Source organism: Balaenoptera borealis (genome assembly GCF_965194805.1).
Source record: "Balaenoptera borealis genome assembly, chromosome: 9".
NCBI classification, from domain to species: Eukaryota; Metazoa; Chordata; class Mammalia; order Artiodactyla; family Balaenopteridae; genus Balaenoptera; species Balaenoptera borealis.
The window spans coordinates 21,061,189-21,084,732 of NC_138873.1; the positions used below are offsets into that span (position 1 = coordinate 21,061,189).

The 23,544-nt window shown below is 38.8% G+C and overlaps 1 protein-coding gene across 9 annotated transcripts in view; it reads left to right on the forward strand.

Moving 5' to 3' along the window:
• PLAGL1 (PLAG1 like zinc finger 1) overlaps window positions 1-23,544 on the forward strand; it is a 100,156-nt gene that overhangs the window by 49,524 nt on the left and 27,088 nt on the right. For 7 of the 9 annotated variants that reach the window (XM_082405522.1, XM_082405530.1, XM_082405526.1 and 4 more), the window contains exons 3-4: window positions 4,978-5,019; window positions 20,268-20,341. The gene's annotated coding sequence lies outside the window, so the exon portion shown is untranslated. The remainder of the gene's footprint in view (window positions 1-4,977; window positions 5,020-20,267; window positions 20,342-23,544) is intronic. The other 2 variants (XM_082405527.1, XM_082405531.1) reach the window with 1 other exon arrangement.

Genomic DNA, 23,544 nt, shown 5'->3' on the forward strand with positions numbered 1-23,544 from the left:
TGTCCTAAAAAGTAACAGGTTTAGGTGAAAGGACTGTGCAGTCCCTGGTGGCAGGCTTGAAGCTCTTTGAACAAGAATTCCATGGTTCCAGGATCCTGGAGCATAGTCTAAGAGGGGAGTCTGGGCCTGGGTGAGTATGTCCCCTTAGACACTTGGACTTTTCACTGTAGAGGGAAGGGTTTGCTGTGAACCACTCTTGCCTGTGTTTAAGGACAGTGCTGAGCAAGTGTAATATCTGTGTTGCCTAGAAGATGAGACTAAGATATGAATGAGCACGTAAAGCTATACCATTCTTGTGCTTACTAATTTAGCTTCCTAGATAGAGCTAGAAAGGGAAAATGCCCTGATCACCAAAGTTGGGTTGAATGTCTTGACAATTACTATTTTTATTATAAAGTCCTCATTATAATATATAAATCAGTTTCTTATGTGTTTGCTCGTAGCAAATTTATATCAATCCTAGGTTTTCTGACCTTATGGAGGTATTGGGACTATGTCACATCTCTCTGAGTGATGCCCTTACCCTGTTACCATGTAATAGGAACAACTAAGAAACTGTGAGATCTAACCATCATGAAGGGCAGTCAGCCTGGGGAGCAGGATCTGGGTGATCAGATCAAATGTTAGCTCTACTACTTCATAACCGTCCGATATTAGGAAGGTTTCTTTTCTTTCTGAGCCAAAATTTTCTTATTTGTATAAAGGGTATAAACCCACCTATTCTCAGGTTGTTGTGATCAATATAATATACACCAAGTGGCCTACACAGAAAATATTCATAGGTCAAGCAAAGGCTTTTTCTCAGTTAAAATAATGAAAAGTAATGAGGTATTTTAAGGAGTAAATCTTGAGATTTAGTACAGGGAGGGTGACATAAGGAAGGAAAGAGGTGGGGGTCCCTGGAAGATAAAGTCCTTAGTTTAATATCCTGAAAAGAGTGCTTTGGGGCAGCCCTAGGCTTTTGCTTATCTCCAAGGGAAGGTATGTATCTTTACTATCTCAACCTAATAATTTCTCTTGAGCTTCAGTGTCCTGATTTGTTAAATGAGGATAATAGGAATTGCTTTGATGACCTTGATAAGGATCCTTTGATAGAGTGGTGGAGATAAGAGCCAAGGGAATGGGTTGGAAAGTGAATAGGAGGTGAGGAAATGGGGATTATCTGTTTTCAATTCTTTTCTGTGAAGTTAATCTGAGAAAGTTAGTCTGGAAACATAGTGGGAACTGGAGGGCAATGCGAGGTCATTGAAGGTTTTGTTTATTAAAGGTTGGGAAATACCAGAGCATGATTGTGTGTTGGGGAGAAGTACCTCTAGTAGAAAGGGAGAGGATGATAATGGAGAGAAAACTTTGGATGGCGAGGTGGGGTTGACCTTTGGTGCTAGGAAGAGAAATTTGTAGGTTTAGCATTGGGAAGATGAGATGCTCCATCCAGTAACACGCTCTGTCTCTCTCTCTCTCTCTCTTTCTCTCTCTCTTTCTCTCTCTCTCTCTCTTTCTCTCTCTCTCTCAGTGAAGCATTAAGTAGGGATGTTAGCAGAGAGATGTATGTACAAGTGTGGGGAGTGGGAGGTCATTTGGAAGAGAGTAGAGAAAGTGGGAAATTAATAAGAGTGGGGGAATGTTCTGGAGTTGTGCAGGCTCTGGAACCCAACTGAGTCTGAGTTGACAGGGTTAGAGTGAAGTCACTCTCCCCAGCTGTGAGACCCCATCTCTGAACCCTTTGTCGCCATTTCTCTTGCAGTAGCCTTTCCATTCCTTTGTTTTTGAGCATTTGTGATATTACCTGAGGCACTCTCCAGTTACACTGAGCTGCCTACTGGGGCTGTCCAAGTTAAGGTCAAGGTACCCGTTATTATTTGGTTAGCTCTCTGATTACAAAATTGTATAGGTTTTGAGTAGTCTACCCAACTTTTCCCCCAGCTCATGCTATTATTGGTGTGAGATTTTGTAGAGAGTGAGGTTGTTCAGAAATGACTAAATTGTCTTTATCTCTATATAAGGTCATTACAATGGACTGAATGTTTATGTCCACACAAAATTTATATGTTGAAATACTAATGCCAAATGTGATGATATTTGAAGGTGGGGCTTCAGGAGGTAATTAGATCATGAGGGTGGAGCCTTCATGAATGAGATTAGTGCCTTTATGAGAAGAGGCCAGAGAACTAGCCAGCTGTTTTTCCTGACACGTGAGAGTACGATGAGAATTCAGCAGTCTGCAACGTTGAAGAGGGTTCTTACCTGAACCCAAGCATACTGGCATTCTTCTCAAACTCACTTGGAACATTCATCGAGATGGACCACATTCTGGGCCATAAAACACATCTTAACAAAGTTAAAAGGATAGAAATCATATGATATCTGCTCTCAGACCACAATGGAATTAGAGTCAATAATAGAAAGACAACTGGAAAGTTCTCAAAATACATGGAGATTAAACAACATACTTACAAATAATACATAGGTCAAAAAAAATCTCAGGAGAAATTTAAAAATATTTTGAACTAAATGAAAATGAAAACACAACTTATCAAAATGTGTTGGACACAGAGAAAGCAGTGCTTAGAAGGAAATGTATAGCATTGAATGCATATGCTAGGAAGGAAGAATCAATCTATGTTTCCATCTTAGGAAACTAGATAAAGAAAAGCAAACTAAATCTAAGGTATGGAGAAGAAAAGAAGTAATAAGAATTAGAGCAGAAATCAATGAAATTGAGAATAGGAAATCAATAGAGAAAAGCAAGGACACAAAAATTGGTTTTATTGAAGAGATCAATAAAATTGATAAGCCTCTAATGAGGCTAACTAAGAAGAGAAGAGGGAGGATACAAATTACTCATATCAGAAATGAAGGGACATCACTTCGGATCCCTTGGACATTAAAAGGATAATAAAGGAATACAATGAACTACTCAGTGCCCACAAATTTGATAACCTGGATGAAATGGACCAACTCTTTAAAAGACAATCTGCTAAAACACAGAAGAAGAAATAGACATTTGAAGAGGATTTCTCAATTCAAGAATTCAGGTAAATAATTACCTTCCAAAATAGAAAGCACCAGGCCCAGATGGTTTTACTGGTGAATTCTGCCAAACATTTAAGGAAGAAATTATGCCGGTTCTCTATAATCACTTTCAAAGGATAGAAGGAGAGGGAATACTTTTTAACTCATTCAATGAGGCTAGCCTTACCTCAGTAGCAAAACCAATAAGCAATTACAGCAGCATTGTAGGATACAAGTTCATTATACAAAAGTCGGTTGCTTTCCTATATACCAGCAATGAACAAGTGGAATTTGAAATTAAAAACACCTTCCTGGGACTTCCCTGGTGGTCCAGTGTGTAAGACTCTGTTCTCCCAATGCGGGGGGCCTGGGTTCGATCCCTGGTCGGGGAACTAGATCCTGCATGCATGCTGCAACTAAGAAGTCCGCGTACTGCAACTAAAGATCCTGCATGCTGCAACTAAGACCCGGCACAGCCAAAATAAATTTAAAAAACAAACAACAACGAAAAAAAACACCTTCCCATCATTTTTACTGTGAACCTAAAACTGCTCTAAAAAATAAAATATTTTAAAATAAATATTAAAAATATGAAATCTATGAGTTCAGTCACTACTTTAGCTTACCTTTTACCTTTTGATTTTTGAAGTGAGTAGTCTATGTTAAGGTAACGAGGAACAAACATCCTTTCAGAGAATTTGTTCCTTAAACTGAAACTTACTCTTTAATGCAGAAAAATAGAATTCCTTATTCATGATTTGACATTCAACTACACAGTAGACTCTTTTTTTTTTTTAATTTATTTATTTATTTATGGCTGTGTTGGGTCTTCGTTTCTGTGCAAGGGCTTTCTCTAGTTGTGGCAAGTGGGGGCCACTCTTCATCGCGGTGCACGGGCCTCTCACTATCGCGGCCTTTCTTGTTGCGGAGCACAGGCTCCAGACGCGCAGGCTCAGTAGTTGTGGCTCACGGGCCCAGTTGCTCCGTGGCATGTGGGATCTTTCCAGACCAGGGCTCGAACCCGTGTCCCCTGCATTGGCAGGCAGATTCTCAACCACTGCGCCACCAGGGAAGCCCCACAGTAGACTCTTAACACACAGTGAGTAAGATACTTATTGTTCACAAATGGATGTTATTATTTTAGTGTTAAAAATAGATATACAAGGGGTTAGGGACAGAAGGAGGTTGTGGGAAAGGAGGTGGGTGTACTTATGAAAGGATGACATGAGGAATCCTTGTGGTGTTCAGTATCTTGGCTGTCGGGGGATCTGTGAGCCTGCAGGTGATAAAATTCTATAGAAGTAAACATAAACACACAAATAAAATGAAACTGGGAAAAATCTCAAAAGACCAATATAGGGCTTCCCTGGTGGTGCAGTGGCTAAGAATCCACCTGCCAGTGCAGGGGACACGGGTTCGAGCCCTGGTCTGGGAAGATCCCATATGCCACGGAGCAACTAAGCCCGTGCACCACGACTGCTGAGCCTGTGCTCTAGGGCCTGTGAGCCACAACTGCTGAGCCCGTGTGCTACAACTGCTGAAGGCCACATGCTGCAACTTCTGAAGCCTGTGTGCCTAGAGCCTGTGCTCTGCAACAAGAGAAGCCACTGCAATGAGAAGCCTGCGCACCACAATGAAGAGTAGCCCCTGCTCGCTGCAACTAGAGAAAGCCTGCACGCAACAGCAAAGACCCAATGCAGCCAAAAATAAATAAATAAATAAATTTATTTTAAAAAGACCAGTATATTGTATAATATATATGATATATATATACACACATATACTGATTGTGACATTGCACTTCAGTTTTGTGAAATATTACCACTGGGGAAACTGAGTAAAGGGTACTAAAGATCTCTCTTAAAACTTCATGTGAATCTGCAGTTATCTCAGTGAAGTTACAATTAAAAATGCACACACAACTACTATATAAAACTAATATATAATTTTTATTTTTGTTTTTAGGTTTTTCCCGCCTGATTGACAACATAGTCATCATTGGCTTTTGTAAGTTGATATTTTAATTTCTTTATCCTTCACCTTGTATATTTTCTAATTACATGAGAATGTTTTTATAGAGAACCTGAACAAAAATTAGAGCAAAACCTTTTTTTTATTTGGTTCTTATATTATTTTAAAGATAGTCTCACTTTTTCTCATGCCATTAGGTGATAGTTATTTTGAGAAAGTTTGAATTACACATCTTGGGCTAGGGCCATCTGTTTCTTTGGAGTGACTTCCTATCAGGGTTATGATTAGCAGGAGCAAAGTGCTATCTGTGGAGCTGAGGTGGCACATACATCCATCCTGTTGGACATCACAGTCTTCACCTAGAACATCCTTGTGGCAGATGGTAAGAGGGACACAACATCCTGGGAGAAAGCCACTAATGTGAATGGTTTGACTAATGAGGTATAACAAATTCTGTTTCGTTTATCTGTGAAAATCTGGCAATGAGATGAAATGAAGGGAGAATTGCAGATTGAGAGAATTTAGCTTTATTCTCATTTTATCATTTGGAGTAGCTATATTTCTGTTCTGTAACTTTTTCTTGTAGCATATTGAAGAAAAATTTAGATCTCCTGTTTCATGGTAGTTTTTTTAACTCAGTGAAATCTAAACATTTGAAATAGATTTGAACAAACATTTTTAACCTGGGAAATGAATTATCCCCTCTATCACTGAAAACATTTACAGTATAAATGGCTAATCCTCTCCACTCCAACCAAACTTTCTTCTTCCTTAAGTCTTCCTCATCTCAGTAAATGGCAACTGCATTCCTCCAGTTGCTCAGATAGTCTCTGTGGCACCATCATCCTCTCTTCTTTCTGTCATCCCCTATACACCCAGCTGTCAGGAAATACTGTCAGCTCTGCCTTAAATATATCTAGAAGATGACTGCTTTTCACCATGTATTCGACTACCATACTGGTCAAAGCCTTCGTCTTTTTATTAAAATAGCCTCCTAACTTGTTTCCCTGCTTTTACACTTTCTCCCCTATAACCCATTCTCCAAATGGCAGACAGATAAATTATTTAAACTCTTAAGTCTGATCATGTTACTTTTCTGCTCCAGTGACTCTGGTGCCTCTCTTCACAGAGGCTTATCAACTTGTACATGATATGGGCCCCCATTACCTCTGATCTAACCTAACCTTTTACTGCTCCCCCTCACTCACTGCTTTAGCCATACCAATATTCTTGTTCCTACATTGGGGTTTTGCAATTACTGTTCCCACAAATAGCCACATGACTTGCTTCCTTACCTCCTTTAAATCTTTGCAAAATTGTCATCTCCGCATCCAGGCCTTCCCTGACTACCTTATTTCAAATTACCACTGTTTCTCCCTGCCTTACACTCCCAGCACTTCCTATCGCTACAGTACTTTATTTATTATTTTAAAAATAAATTTATTTATTTTTATTTATTTTTTTGGCTGCGTTGGGTCTTTGTTCCTGCGTGCGGGCTTTCTCTAGTTGCGGCGAGTGGGGGCTACTCTTCCTTGTGGTGTGCGGGCTTCTCCTTGCAGTGGCTTCTCGTGGCAGAGCACGGGCTCTAGGCACGCAGGCGTCAGTAGTGGCACGTGGGCTCAGTAGTTGTGGCTCGCGGGCTCTAGAGCGCAGGGTCGGTAGTTGTGGTGCACGGGCTTAGTTGCTCCGCAACATGTGGGATCTTCCCAGACCAGGGCTCGAACCCGTGTCCCCTGCATTGGCAGGTGGATTCTTAACCACTGCACCACCGGGGAAGTCCCAGTACTTTATTTTTTTAACCACCTTCTGATATATTTTACTTGTCTGTCTCCCTTTCACTTGAAGATGAACTCTACGAGAGTAATAATTTTTGTGTGTTTTGTTTACAAAGATGGGAAAGTGGGATAGGGAAAATGGATTGTATAGCGGTTACTGACTTTGCCTAATACAACCTTCTCTTGTTGCCTCGTGACCACAGAGATAGGTAAGTGAAAACAGCAACTAAAATCTCAATCATCTGTATATTTCTAAGGATTACTGGGAGAAAAACTAGGTTTGAAATTTCTTCTAAGAATATACTTCATTTTCTTTTCAGTGCTTGTTTGATTAGAAGTTCTTTGATAAAAATGAGTAGATATTGATACTTTTAGTAAATGATTCCTAATACCATTTTGTTACTGAAGATTTAGAGTGTTCTATCAGAATTTAGTTCCAGAAGTGTGTTTTTTTTTTTTTTTTTTTTTTTAAAGCCTGGTGTCTGTAGGCTATCTTTTTTTTTTTTTTAATTAATTAATTAATTTATTTATGGCTGTGTTGGGTCTTCGTTTCTGTGCGAGGGCTTTCTCTAGTTGCGGCAAGCGGGGGCCACTCTTCATTGTGGTGCGCGGGCCTCTCACTCTCGCGGCCTCTCTTGTTGCGGAGCACAGGCTCCAGACGCGCAGGCTCAGTAGTTGTGGCTCACGGGCCCAGTTGCTCCGCGGCATGTGGGATCTTCCCAGACCAGGGCTCGAACCCGTGTCCCCTGCATTGGCAGGCAGATTCTCAACCACTGCGCCACCAGGGAAGCCCCCAGAAGTGTGCTTTTTAAGAGCTATAAATTAAGAGCAGACAGAATGGTGGATAGCCCAAGTTTTAGAACCAAGTGTAGCCTGGCTTGAATTATGGCTGTGATTCCAATAAGTACACTATAAGCAAGTTAATGAGGCTTTCTTAGCCACAGTTTGTAATTGAAATAATAATAGTTGTGAGGCTTATGAGGATTAATTGAGGTGATAGACCTGGCCATTAGCAACATTCAGTAACTAGTAATCCTTTAATCTGATATTGCTCAGTTTTATAAGCTTGAGATACTAGTAATAAATTATTTTACAGTTTACTTTGTAGAGAAGATAGTCTTTTATAATTTATGTCGTTACATATAGTAAATTTTGAAAAAATTACGTATATTTTACAGAAGAGAAAATGACTAGGAGACATGAGCTGCTCTGTAATGTGACCCCAGAAAATTTTTTGCATTTTTTGTAATCGCTACACTTTAGCAATGTGGAGAGGATGAAATGAGATAGTGTAGATTTGTCACTACTTATTTGTAAATATGAAACATTAATGCAAATGTAAGGAATTGGAATATCATACTGAGAGAACTTCTACCATGACTTTCAGTCATGAGGTAGTAACAGGAACTGGATTTATTATCCTGCCTTAGCAAAACAAACAAACAAAACCCCATAAAATGTATGAAACAAAGGTTTTTAGACATTGGGTGACAAGTGGCATAAGACAGTTAACCCTGAGATAAAGGAAACAAATGATGTGCCCAAGGCCACAGTGTAAGAGGGGAACCCAAACACAGCCCCCGGTAGTCACCCTGAATTGAGGTGATAAAGCTGGCAATTCAGGGAGGTTGAAGCAGCTACAATTTGCAGGACAGAGGACCAGAGAGAATAGAGCTCTGGAGATCTTCAGAGGGTTCCCTTGGAGTCTTCAGCTGAGTGCTGATTAGTGCATGCTTACGAGAGAACTACCCAAGGCTTGGAGAAAAACCATTGGGAAGGGAAAGTTAGCTCATGTAGGGCTGGGAAGTGTGCATCCCCACCATTCAGAGTAGAAAAACTTTGTAATACAAGTGGTATTAGATGGAGTGCTCAGAAGGGTATTGCCTCAGTGGTGAGGCAAAATTAGCCCTAGACTAAAGGCTGCCCTGATCCTACCTAAAAAATCTTAAAAGTGGGAATTCCCTTGTGGTCCAGTGACTAGGACACGGGTTTTCATTGCTGTGGACCTGGCTCGATCCCTGATTGGGGAACTGAGATACCACAAGCTGCACTGTGTGGCCAAAAAAACAAAACAAAACAAATCTTAAAAGTAAGCCATTAAAAGAGGAATCATAAAAGTTTTTTAGTAAAGAGCCAGATGGAAAATACTTTAGGCTTTACAGGCAATATGACCTCTGCTGCATCTACTTAGCTCTGCCATTGTAATGTTAAAGCAGTCATAGACAATATGTAAATGAATGGGAGTGGCTGTGTTCTAATAAAACTTTATTTACATAAATAGACTCTGGGCCAAATTTGGCTCATGGACTATAATTTGCAGACTTCTGGTTTACAGGGTCAAACTGTGGGACTTCCTTGGCAGTCCAGTGGTTAAGACTCCACACTTCCATTGCAGGGGGCACGGGTTAGACCCTGCATGCCGCATGGCGTGGACAAAAAATTAAAATAGAAAAGAAAAGGGTCGAATTGTTTCTAGTCGCTTAACTCCAACTCAGAACAAAGCTCAAGAATATATAAAGAAACACAAAATATCCACCACCTAACAAGGTAAAGTACACAATGTCTAGCATTCAATCAAAATTTACCAGATATGCAAAGAAACAGGAAAATTCAGTAGTAAAAGAAAATTCAATCAATAAAAATAGACTCAGAAATGAAGGATTTAATAAAGATATTAATAAACAAATTTAATACAGATTTTATTTAAGTAATTTAATAAGATTTTAATAAATAACAGTCACTAAATGAAGATATTAAAAACATTAGTATAACCAAGTTTTATATGTTCAAGATAATAGAGGAAGCATAAATTTGTTAAGAAAAGACATGAAAGCTATAAAACGACCCAAATTGATCTTCTAGAGACAACATAAACATCTGAGATGAAAAATACACTGGATAGGATTCACAGCGGACTAGACACTGCAGAAGGAACAATTGCATGAACTTGAAGACACAGCAATAGAAATTATACAAAATAAAAGACACAAAAATCCTGGGGAAAAAAGCCCATCAGTGAGCTGTGGGATAACTTTAAACAGCCAAAAATATTGTGTAATTAGAGTCTCCAAAGGAGGGAGGAAACAGAAAAAATTTTTTTTAAATAACGGCTGAAAATTTGCTAAATTTAATGAAAACCATAAGCCCACAAATCTCAGAAGCTCAATGAAAAGCTAGCAATTACCAAAAAAAAAAAAAAAGAAGAAGAAAATTACACCAAGGCACAACATAATCAGATAATTTAAAACCAGTAATAACGAGAAAGATTTTAAAATGGAGAATGAAGAAACTATAAATTTAGAGGAACAAAGAACAACAGCAGACTTTTCATCAAAAGCAAAGCAAGCCAGAAGACAGTGGAGCAATGTCTTTAAAGTAATGAAAGAAAAAGCTGTTAACCTAGAAATCTATAGCTAATGAAAATATTTTTCAAAAAAAATAGTGAAATAAAGACATTTTCACACATTCAAAAGCTTAAAGAGTTAATCACCGTTAGACCCACACTACAAGAAATGTTAAAGTCCTCAGGAAGAAAGAAAATAATACCAAATGGAAATAAAGAGCACCAGAAATGGTAAGCACCTGGGTAAATGTATAAGGTTTTGCTTTTTAAAATTTAAATCTTTTTAAAAAGGTAATCGTTTAATCAAAAATAGTAATAGTGGAGTTGGGGTTTATAACATATAAAAGGTGTGACAATAATTGCACAAAGGTCAGGAGAGGAAAAATTGAAATATAATATTAAAGTTTTTTTACCATATGTGAAGAAGTACAATATCCCTTAAAGGGATATTGTAGTAAGTTAAGGATATAGCCATAAACCCTAAATCAACACTAAAGCATAAAAAAATAGTCATAAGCCAAAGGAGATAAATCAGAAAAAAAAAAAATTAGTTCAAAAGAAGGCAGGGAAAAAGAGAAAAGGGAATGGAGAACAGGTGGGACAAATACAAAAAAAAAAAAGCAAGATGCTACATTTCAACCTAACCATATCAATAATCACATTAGTATAAATGATCTAAATACTCTCATTAGAAGGCAAAGAATATCAGATTAGGTTCAAAAAAGAAAAACCAACAAGGATTAACTCTGTGCTGCCTTCAAAAATAGTGCATAACATATATATAAAGACACAAATAGGTTACAAGCTAAAGGATGGAAAATAATATACACTTCAGCACTAATTTTTTAAAAAGCCTGCGGACTTCCATGGTGACTCAGTGGTTAAGAACCCACCTGCCAATGCAGGGGACACAGGTTCAATCCCTGGTCTGGGAAAATCCCACATGCCGCGGAGCAACTAAGCCTGTGCGCCACTACTACTGAGCCTGAGCTCTAGAGCCCGTGTGCCACAACTACTGAGCCCGTGTGCTGCAACTACTGCAGCCTGCACACCTAGAGCCCGTGCTCCGCAACAAGAGAAGCCACTGCAAAGAGAAGCCCATGCACTGCAATGAAGAGTAGCTCCCACTCGCTGCAACTAGAGAAAGCCTGCATGCAGCAACGAAGACCCAACACAGCCAAAAAAAAAAAAAAAAGCCTGGAGTGGGGGCTTCCTTGGTGGTCCAGTGGTAAAGAACCTGCCTTGCAATGCAGGGGATGTGGGTTCAATCCCTGGTCGGGGAACTAAGATCCCACATGCCATGGGGCAACTAAGCCTGTGCACCACAACTACTGAGCTTGCGTGCCTCAATGAGAGAGTCCATGTGCTGCAAACTACAGAGCCCACGTGCTGTGGACCCCATGTGTCACAACTACAGAGCCCATGAGCCCTGGAAGCCTGCGTGCCACAGCGAAAGATCCCTTATGCCTCAACAAAGATCCTGCATGCCGCAACTAAGACCCGATGCAGCCAAAAAAAAAACAAGAAAATAAATAAGTAAGTTAAAAAAAAAAAAAAAAGCCTGGAATGGCTATATTAATATCAGACAAAGTAGAAATTAGAGCAAAGAATATTGCCAGGGAGAAAGAGGGTTCTTTCATAATGATAAAGTGGTAAATTCATCAAAAAAAAGTCATCTTAAATGTTTATGCACTTAATAACAGGGTTTCAGTATATACAAGGAGAAATAGACACATCCACAAATATAGTCAGATTTCAGTACCCTCTCTCAACAGATACATCAAGTAGATAACAAACCAATAAAGATATAGAAGGCTAAAACAGCACTATCAACCAGCTTGAACTAATTGACAGTTATAGAACACTCTACCCAACAAAAGCAGAATACACATTCTTTTCAAGCATGCCCAGAACTTTATCAAGATAGACCATATTCTGGGTAAAAAAAACAAGACAATTAATTTAAAAGGGTTTAAATCATACAAAGAATGTTCTCTGACCATAATGGAATTAAATCAGAACAGAAAGGTATCTGGAAAAATATCTTAAACTGAACAACACACTTCTCAATAACCCAGGGGCACATTCTAGGCCATACAGAACACATTACATTTCAAAGAATGCCAGTCATACGAAATACATTCTCAGACTACAGTGGAAATAAAATGGAAATTAATAACAAAAAGATAGTGTAAAAATTCTCAAATATTTGGAAATTAACACACTTCTAAATAATGCCTGCTGCATCAAAGAAGTCTCACGAAAAATTTAAAAATACTTTAAAGTGAAAATATAGTCTATAAAAATGTGTGGGATACAGCTAAAATAGTGCTTGGAAGGGAATTTATAGCATTAAATGTTTATATTAGAAAAAAAACTAAAATCAATAACTGAAGTTTCCACCTTATGAAACTAGAGAAGAGCAAATTAAACTTAAAGCAAGCAGAAGAAAGTAAATAATAAAAATTAGAGAAGTCAACAAAATTGAAAATAGGAAAATGATAAAGAAAAACCAACAAAATGAAAAGCTGGTTTCTTTGAACAAGATTAATAAAATGATAAACCTATAGTGAGGCTAACCAAGGAAAAAAGAGAGAAGACATAAATTACCAGTACCAGGAAGGAAAGAGGAGCCATGACTACTGACCTCATGGATTTTACAGGGCTAATGAGAGAATACTACAATCTCTGCCCACAAATTTGAGAACTTAGATGAAATGGACCAATTCCTAGAAGGATACAAACTACCAAAACTCCCTTAGGGAGAAATAGATTACCTGAACAGCTCTATATCTATTTAAGACATCAAATTAATAGTATATGTTAAAAACAAACAAACAATACCACCACCACCACCACCAAAAACCTTCCAAAAAAGAAAACACCCAGGCCCAAATGGTCACACTGGTGAATTTTACCAAATAACCCATGAGATATAAATGAAAAGGGTAATTGGAAGTATTTTCAACTGAATGGAAATGAAACATATTTCCAAATAATTAGGATGCAACTATAGCAGTGCTTAGAGGGAAACTTATAGCACTAGGTATCTATATTAGGAAAGAACAGTCTCAAATTAATGGCTCAAGGTAAGGGATTGTTAAAATTGCTTTCAAATATCTGAATGTCTTTTGTTAAAAACTATGTTTCATATTGTTGGAGAAGACAATTAGAGGTGGTTATAAAAAGGCAATTCTTAGCCCTTCATAAGAAAGAAATAACCATCAAACTTCCACAGCTATGGACTGAGTTTCTTTAGTGAGACATGCTTCCTTAGACATTCTTAAGAGTTCTTCCCAACTATTAATTTCTGAGATAAATGGTAGTGAAGGAAAAAAAAATTTCTCAGTGTTATTAGGCTGTAGATAAACAAGCACATTTAAACTGATGTGTTATATAGTAGGTAATGCAATGTAAGAATGAGCAGTAATTTTTAAAAATCACAGAACTATAGAATTAGAAGGAGCCTTAAGTGGTGTTGAGTCAAACAACAGTGGCCTCAATTCCCTGCCTTTTTAAATATCAAAACGTTGGATAAAAAAAAATTTTTAAAGGGGGATCCATTGAAGTTTGCAGATCAGCAAAAGCAGTGAAGGACAACTAAATCACTGAATGACATATTCAGAATTCAGAGAAAATCCCATGAAGCTCAAGAACAATCAAGAATATTCTAGACGTGCTTGTGTACTAGGTAAAAGTTGGATAAATGCCATCTACTTTCCAAAGCCTTTTCTGGCTCTCCAAGACTTACTGGCCTGTCTCTGTCTTCCCATAGTATTTTGTACACTCTGCACTGTAGCATCTACATACCATCATCTATCAATAAGGGGTCATGAAAAATGAGACAAGGAGTTAAAAAGTAAGGTTTGCCGTTTATCACTGGCAGTCTTTTCTTGTGCTAGAAAGTTAATCCATGTTCTCCTAGTGAGTAGCATGAGGGTCAAATGAAGTAAGACATGTATTAGTTCTTTGAAAACTTTAACGCACTAGCTACATAAAACAAATATTCCTATTAGGTATTTTTCTCTTCATGTGGCAATAGTCTGTGAATTTCTGCCTAACACCAATACATTTCTACTTAAAATGGTTAAACGGCAAGAAGTAAAACTGATTGTACAGAAAAACAACATTGCTGCTTTATAGCAACCACGGACTTGCCTCAGGTTTTTTTTTTTTTTTTTAAAGACAGTTCAATTAGTGTTTCTGTTTTGTATAGTAGCTTATCTTTTATGACAGTTTGATCTTGGTTTATTACTTGGCCCCATAAAATCCTAGACTTGAGTGTTAAATTTTTAGTGCTAGAGGAAATCATGTAATCTAGAGGCTGAAAGTTAAATTTTGTGTCTTTTTATTGAAAAGGAAGCATTTTCCCCCTTTTAACAAGTTTTGTATTGGTTTGATTTTCAACATCAATGATAATAGCTACCATTATTGAGCATTTCTTATATGCTAACACTGCTCTAGGTGCTTTACACAGGTTATCTAATTCTGTCCTTTGCAAGCCCTATGAAAGAAGGTATTATTCCTTTTTTACAGATGAGGAAGCCGAGGTTCTGGAAATATTGTTAATTGCTTAATTTACAAAACTACTAAAAGGTGACACTAAAATTTGAATGTGAACCTGACACCAGAGTCCATACTCTTAAACACTGCCTCCTTGAATGAGCGGTACAGTGCATTGGGCTTAGAAATAGATTCTGATTACTTATTTAATACAATTATGGAGAACGTCAGTGAATAATTACATGCAGAGGTGGTAGCTAGGGGCAAAGGAAACAGCATGGGATTTAGAAACAATATTTAAAGTTGTGACTCATATACTTACTTGTTCTGTGACTTTGGCAAATCAATTTATTACCTCTCTTGAGGCTTTTCTCCTCATTCAAAAATAGAAATTCATAAAACCACCTATCTCAGATGGTTATGGTGAAGATCAAATTGATGTTTCTAAGTGCTTTGTAAATGCTTTTGCAAAGTATATAAGTGAATTGATGAGTGTATGTCGTCATTTGCCATAGCCTTTCTTCAAGTAGTAAATTTTCTGAGTGCTTTTAAAAAAATGATTTGATTTATAGAAATGTAGTGTTTCCAAAGCAGCTCTATTGAATTAGAGTGATCTATTATAGAAGGAGGTTCTACTCATAAGACCAGCTTTCTTCGATGAAGTACATCGTTTTTGAGGAACGATTATTTCACAATACTTCGTAAAGGAATTCTTCACGGATGTTTCTGTCTCCATTTTGGAAGAGTAGGGAGACACAGAGGCCAAAGTGAATCAGTGCCAGAGTCAGCTTTGAGGTTCCTAATATAACTGTCACACTGAGCCTACCAAGAATTCCGCTACCTTTCCTGTGCAGTTGGGAGTTCTGTATTTTCTAAGTTTATTTCTGTCCCAGTTTGAGAAAAGTGAAAGTCTTTACCTTGAGGACTGTTCAGTACCCTATACAAAATGGCATCTTTGGCAGTCAAATGAATAATCAATGAATGGACCCCCCCCCAGGTCAGTCCCGAAGCTCCTAAGATGGGCACGTGGGAAGGTTGTGTTCTGTGTCATGGAGTGAGTTCTCCATACCTTTCATTCCAGTATTGTTTATTTTCTTTTTGGTTTAGGAATTTTGAAACTTAACCCATCTATTCCCATGTTTACTCAGGATTAGCAGCAGAAATGGAGGGGAGCACAATGAAATGAGTGCATTTTGTTACGGGCTGTCGTGAACGTGGTGTCAAAGCAGCAGCTCGGAATTCAGTGGAGACTTTGGAAATCTTTTAATTCTGTGTGTTCAGTGTGGGTAACCAATCAGGATAATCCACTTTCTTTCCTAGTCCCTCTGGTTCTCCCCTCCCCCTCGCTAACCCTCTTCACTCACATGCGCGTGCGCGCGCGCGCACACACACACACACACACACACACACACACACACACACCTCATTCACCCACAGACTGTCATTTAAGAGCTTGGATTACCAGTTTCGGTGATTACCTAGCTCACATCAAAAAGCTAACTGTTCTATCTCTGTTCGTGTTTGTGTTTTGCAAACAGAATTTATGCAAACGGAGTCTCTCTTTGGGTCTCGTGGCCTTCGCTGGAGATGAGGCCTGAGGGAAGCCCCAGGAGTTACAGCTCTCAGTTCATCATACGGTAGTAGTTTACTGGGTGTGAACCAAGAAGGGCAGTGCGTGTAGCCGACCTCCTATCATCAGCAGAACCATTAGGTTGAGAATAGAGTGTCCCAGTGGTTTAGGTATGGTGACACGAAAGAAATTGCAGATTAAGTGAGACCATCGCTTGTGGGATTGCAGGGTGGAGAAAGAAAGGGAGAGTGAGCGGGCCTAGTTTATTTATGGAATGTCGGGGGGCCATCGTGGCTCAGCGGGCCCTAGAAGCGGAGGACTTCCCTCAGCGCTTGTTTTCTCCCTCTGACCTTGGATGAACTAGCGAGCAGTATATTATGCCGGGTGATTGTGCTGGTTTGTCATGGTTAGCATTCTGGACTGTCACTGGAATGTAGGAAACGGATGAATTTGAATTGAACCATGAGGTGGTCTGCCGGCCCTCTCCTTGTCTCGAGGAAACCTGTCGCTGTTTGTCTGGGCCTGGCCTAATGAAAGCAATGGAGGGAAAGAGAGGTGGGCCTTTGATCTCTTTGTTGCAGCTGCTCCCTGGGAACTCACTGAAATCAATGCCCTGTTTTCCTGAAGGAATGAATGGCTCTGCCTAACTAGCTTTGTGAAGCCGTGGGGGAATTCACTGCCTCTGTTTATTGACAGCTGAAAAGGAGCACATGGGGTGGAATGGACCTTCTTGTGAAAACCAGGCACAGGGAAAATTAGACCTCAATTTAACACAGAGGAATTTGGAAATTCACCCCAAAGGAGACGTGGTTTCTCATGCTTACATTAGAATTACTCAAGTTTGGGGCTAGTGTGTAATGAACAATGGAGGTTCTGTCACAACTGTGTTATAAGTAGGAATATGATATGCATAATAAATGATGTTAAGTAGAAGTTGATTCAATACCCTCCTTATTTTTTTAAACACAGAAGTAGAGAAAGACAAATATTAACCATGATATAATCAGGTGATTCTTTTATTTTTGCTTTAAGAAGAAGAGAAAAAAATTGAAACTTATTTTAAGCATTGTTAATATGCTATTACTAAGTCTCTAGAATGTGTCTTTCATTCATTTATGTTTCAAAACATCTTTGAACTTTGTATCTAAGTTTCATTCACGTTAGCTGTTTGTGCTGTTCTGGATTGTGTGTGTTGAGTGGAAGTACTACAAATCACATTTATTTTTAAAAATGTTTATTCTTGGGATAACTGGAAGTCTGTGTCAAGCATAAATGAAACTGGCTTGTAGATCAATTTAGCACTTGCGATGAGAACAGTTCATAAATCCTAAAATTACTGCCTTACTTTTGACAACACAGTAAAGAAAAAGTCGAGTTTATCACAAGGAAACATCACCATACCTTCTTTTATCTCTCCCCTCACTTGCTTGATTTCCCAGGAAGAATTTATAGCTTTTTCCTCTGGCCCTCAGCCCTTTGTGCACACCTCTATTATAACACTTAACACATTGCCCTGTAGCTCTTTGTTTAGGTGTATTCTTTTAGCTGGAAGTAAAGCAGCTGTGTCGTATTCATTTTTATATCTCCAAACCCAGCAAAGCTCTTGGCTCAGTGAATGTGTGCTGAATGAATGGGGATTGATAGCTCCCTGTACATTACTTTGAATGTAATTACTTATCCAGGCTTCAACTGCAAATACTACATTTAGGAAAACCTGATTGATCTATTGTTACCTGATTGGTGCCATAGCTTTTTAAAATCTTTCCCTTATGGAGAATTATTAAACAGTTTTTCAGTGTGGCAAGTTTGTTGGGCAGTCCATCAGCCTCTGAACAGGAGGCATAGAAAGTGTATGGCATTGTCCTTTTCAAATCCAAGCTCTCTTCTTTAATATTCTTTTAAAAAAATAAGTCTCAGCACAGTGTTTAGGTATTTTCAGTAAGAAGATGAAAAAACTTTTGAGTTTTGTAGACTTTCACCTGACCAGATTTAGTGATTGAGATGGATAGACTTCCATTTTCAGGATTTAATTCTATGATGTAATGTTAAATAATGCAAAACGAAACCTTTGACAGTTTCTTTAACCAGCTTTACCACCACTGTATGTTATGAACCTCTTGTCAAAGGAAGCAAACACCTTTACTTCTAAGTGAAAAGTGTGTAAGGGAACTTTTGATTCTAGGGGACTACTGTGATTTCACAGGACCCTAGGACAAGCCCAATTCCTGAGTTATTCTCAAGTTAAACCCAATTTCTTTTTAAACCAGAGCTTTAAGTGGGAAATAGTTGTCAACATTCTTTGGGAAAAATAACATCTTAAAATCATAATGGAAAACTTTAGAAAAGGTGGGTGCAGGGGAGAGGTAAGTAAGCACGCAAGTGCAGGAACTGGCTAATGTTTTATTCTCCATGTTATTTTTGTTTTATTTTTACCACTAAGATTACGTTAAAAGCAACCTGTTTGGTTTTCTGTCTTGATTAAAAGTAAGGATGAAGTTTAAAATACAGGTTTACAAATTTATGAGCCGTGGTAGCAATCTTGTAGAGGGATAGGTGCTTGTATGGGTCATACAGATGTGGTCGATTCAGCAGGTTGTGATTCTGCTGAGATTTTAGATTTCTTACAAAACAGAAAAATTACCATGGCCTTGATCATTGATAGACTCTCGCCCCCGTAAGTATTAACTTGTAGATAAGAAAGCTGTAAGCCTCTTACTTAGGTTTTATAACTCCCAGTTTCTGGAAGTAATTTCGTGTGACATCATACCAAAGTCGGGAGGGGTAGAGGGTGGAAGGAGAAGTAGGAAATCAAACGACACTTTTCCGTTTGATGTTTCAGCTTAAAAGCGGTGAGGCATATCTTGTCTACATTGATAGAACTACATACAGGCCCCAGGGAGTGACTGTAGTTAAAAGTTGTGTTCTTGCTGTGTTTATAGAACCAGATAACGTCAACTACATGATCCTCCATAAAAGAGTCCTTTTCTCAGGCCTGAAGACTGTTGTCATATACAAGAAGAATTTCAAGTAATTTAAGAGTCAAACCCTCAAAATACGTTTGGGGAATCAACATATATTAGATCTTTGTATTTATGTGTGTGTTTATCTCCATAGGCAAACTTCCTAGCAGAAAGATACTTCCCTCTTAGACGGCTTCCCATCCATCCAAATAAAGCAGCCCTAATACAGGCTGATCTAGTCATTGAAAGGGAAACATCCTCCTTACGGGTTAGGTTGAATTACAAGAAAGACGGGTATGCTTACTGTCAACAAGTTCTGCCCTTCAGGCCTCTCCTCTGAGTAGTAAGCTTGTCTTTGAAAAAAAAAATTGCAGTTAAGCAAAGGTTCCTTTTGGTTTTGGGTTCTTTTTTGGTTTGGTTTTTGTTTGCCTGTTTGTTTGTTTGTTTTTGGCCTTTTAATGGTCTTTCCTTGCTCTTTGTTGTCTTTTTCCCCTCTTCCCCAGTGCACCCTCAGCCCTACTTGGGTACTTGCTTCCTTTTCCTAAAGGATAACGTTCTTAGTTGACCCTTTTACAAAAGGTTCTGATTATCATCTGATTTCTTCCTGAGGCTCTGAGAAATTTTCACTTGCACTGGGGTCTCTGGAAAAGAATTGCAAATACAGGAGTACACCTTGCTCCCCAGGTGCAGTGCTCAGCACTTCACTCACGTTAACTCATTTAATCCTCAGAAGGCTTTTAGGCTACAGGTATGGTTATCATCTCCATTTTACAGGCGAGAAGCTGAGGCAGAGAGCTGCTCAACAAGTGGTGTGAGGTTTCTGAGTGGCTCCAGGTGACACCTGGATCTGAATGTAGGCATTCTGGCACCAAGGCCCCAGCTCGTCACCACGTCACCACGTCACCACGCTACCAGTCTCCCTCAAACTAAAAATCCTGTAAGAACTTAGAGGTGTGTCTCTGGAAGGTTGGAATATAACACGATGGCATATTGACGGAAAGAAGTTTTTGATCCTGGCATTCCTGAACTCACGTTCTGTATATAAATGTCTCCTAACACAGTATCGGTGTGGTTTTTCTCAATGCCTTTTTTTTTTTTTTCTTTAACCTTTTGACATTTTTTTCCTCTTCTAGGGTTGCTCTCACATCTGATGTGGCCTCTGTTTCATGTCACATCTGAAACTCCTCTGTACCTCAGACTTAGAAAGGTAAGTGTGTCTCCGCTACACCCTCTGACTTCTGCCCAGGCTGCTCTCTGTGGCCAGTTGTGAGTCTGTGTTCTCATTCTCCTACGTTAGAGCACACGCCAAAGCTTCCCGCTCTCCACGGTAGAGGGGGTTATGTTCCAGAAAACACTTGCTCTCCGAGAATTTTCATTTGAGGAACTGCAGACCTTGAGGGAAAAATTATGGTTGGGGAATATGAAAGCCTATTTTTTACTCTTTAGAAAAATCAAGAGAACATGCTAAGAACTGTCATTGATATTCATATAACTTTAGAAATAAGGGGCACTATACAAATGCCTTTTATTTATCATGACTTGTTTACTAGAAACTTGTGATCTCCCTCCCTGACACTTAAAAAGACATTTTCAAATAAAAACAAATTAATGCTAGGGGAAATTTGGGGGTATTAGACTCCATTTAGAATCATATTTAGTATGTTGCATACATCACAATTCAGAGTCTCTAAATCATGCTCCTGAAGTCATAATGTGAGGTGATTCTCAATTTCCATATATTCTGTCCAAATTTCCTAAAATTATGAAGTAAGTATGCCACTAAATCCAGTGGAGGTAACCTAAATTTGACCCTAAATTTGAGGGAACTCGTGGTTGACAGGATCCCCAATATTTATCAGAAGTTTTGATTTTTTATTTTTCTCCATCATACATATAGAGATTATGATTTGTTTTAAACGGCTATTTCAAAATAATGACACCTAGTCATTAAATTTCATATCCAACATTTTGGTTGTTTTTCTCCTTTAACATGTATTAGTTCTCTGTTTAAGCCCATTGCCTTCTTCACCCCAAAGGAACCCTCCCCCTATTTTGCAGCTTTAGCGCTAACAGTGTTGCTTAACCATTACTTTTGGCCTCTCTCCACATATTTTTTTGCAAGATGTCCTTGACTGTAATATGCCATATTTTTTTATTCCAGTCTTCTTTGTAAGTTTTCTTAACATCCCATCTTACACTTGAGTTTTTTTGGTTTTTTTTTTTTCTCCTAAACTAGATAAACCACTTCCAAATTTATTTTGCTCTTGGACTGACTTCTAGAAAGGCTGTCCACAGCTGCTCCAGGTGAAGGGCCAAAGTGAAATATTAGATGAGTGTGTTTAAATTCCTGTTCTCCAAATGGTTCTAATTGAAATTAATCCACTTCCCCACTCATACATTCAAAAGAAAGATTCTAGCGCAATCCAAATGTGCCAGAATCACTTCTGTATATCATTTGGGTGACTTCATGATACCTGTAAGACCAATTCATGCCAGGCCTATTTGTAATTGTTTTCTCTAGATAAATGTGACATTGCCATTAAAAGCACAGCTAATAATATTATACTGCTTAAGAATTTAAAAATCTTTCAAATACATGACATACAAAGTTTTGAAGGAGGCAGGAAATAATTAGAAATTTCTTTTATAAGTATGTGTTAGAAAATGGAATTGTGTCATGATCCAATTAAAGAAAGATTATTGAAGTGAACCAATAATTCATACTTTCTGTTATATGTATTGCATTCTGAAACAGGTTATTCATATTTCCTAATTGTGAACTTACCCAGTGTATAAAATCATTCTTGATACTTATTAACAGGCCACATCTACTTTGTACATAAACTTCAGACTCTGCCCCAGTCATTGTGCCTCCGTATGGACATATGTAATGCATAATCTTGTAACAGGTAGAGTGATGTAAGCATGAAGAGAAGTTAGGGAACTTGCTGAAGGTTACATACCTGGCAAGTAGCAGAGCCAGTGTTCCGACCTAGAGCCGTGTGACTCCAAAGCCGGTGCTGTTTGCACTCCGCCAGCCCATCTTTCTTGGACTGGATCCAGCAGAATACTATCATTTGCTTAATGTTTTTTAACTAACTGTAGGAACACAACCTCGTATTAAGTAGAGTATGCTTCTAGTAAAAGAATAAGGGAGAGTAAAACACGTTATTATACCACTTTTAGGTAAGGAAAGTTACTATCCAAGAAATAGCATTAATTTTTTTTTTTTTTTTACTTCCTTGACTCCCTGAACAAACAAAAAGTTAAAAAGTGAAGGCCGTTGGGTATGAAGGGTGTTGGGGGGTCATAATATAGGAGGGTGTTAAATATTATGGTTACAATTAATAAATAAAGCACATATCTCTATCAATGTGTTTAAAATAGTGCTGGGAGTTATGCGTGTTTATGCTATGACAAAGTGTACTTTATTTGGGGAATAACTTAATTGATCCATTATGTGGCATTTACCAAGGTAATTTTTCCCTTTTTGTTTGAGCACAGGAACTAAAAGTGATTCATAAAACAGACGCACACACACACACAGTCAGCGTGCAAATTAGAACCACATTAGGGTGATCATCATTTTTTGTTGTTTCCCTAAAATGGTTCCCGTTTGCTAGTTCCGATTCAGGGGAGATTTAGAGCTCCCTGTCAACACTCAGTTTTACAGAGAAACTTCAGTGTTCAGTTACTGCTGTTAGTCTTTTCTGTGCACAGCTTTTAAAAATTGTTTTCTGTGTTTTTTCCTAAGGAGTTACTGATTTTAATGCATAGAATGGATCAATGCAGGAGCATAATCTGTCTGTCTGCTGTCTGAGGTCTCTTTCTATAACGCGAGCCCTTAGCATATCGCTCTCCTGATTAAAAACTTTCAGTGGATCAGTCAGGACTCTTGGTTGCAACTGACGGAAATTAATGGGACCACTGAAGAATTCCAAACAGCCAAGTGACGGGAGCGTATTTGCATGTTAGAAGAATCACTCTGACAGCGGCATTGTGATTAGAATGAAGGGATGAAGGGGAGCCAGTCTGAGAACAGAGAGACTTGAGGAGCCAGTAGGGATCTCGGTGTCCAGTACTAGAAATGCCCCTTTACTGATAAGCTCTTTACTTGCCAGGCTAGTAGTAGTTTGAAGGAAGCCACATGAAAATTGAGTTCTGGCCAGTAGGGTGGGCCGGTCCCCCATTCTCCAGCATACTCTCCACCGCCACTAAGTTTCGGGGCACCACAGATTGGAAGGTAGCCTCCGGCACATGGTTGCCCCTGTTGGATGGTGAGAGTTGGGGCTGAGCCCTGTGAGGGCTCACTGACTGTCCCCTCCTCTCTTCCATCGGGGCTCCCCCATCTGGTGTGAGAAGGGAAGCAAGTGTCAGCAGAGACCAGACCCTTAGGAGAGGAGAGCGGCC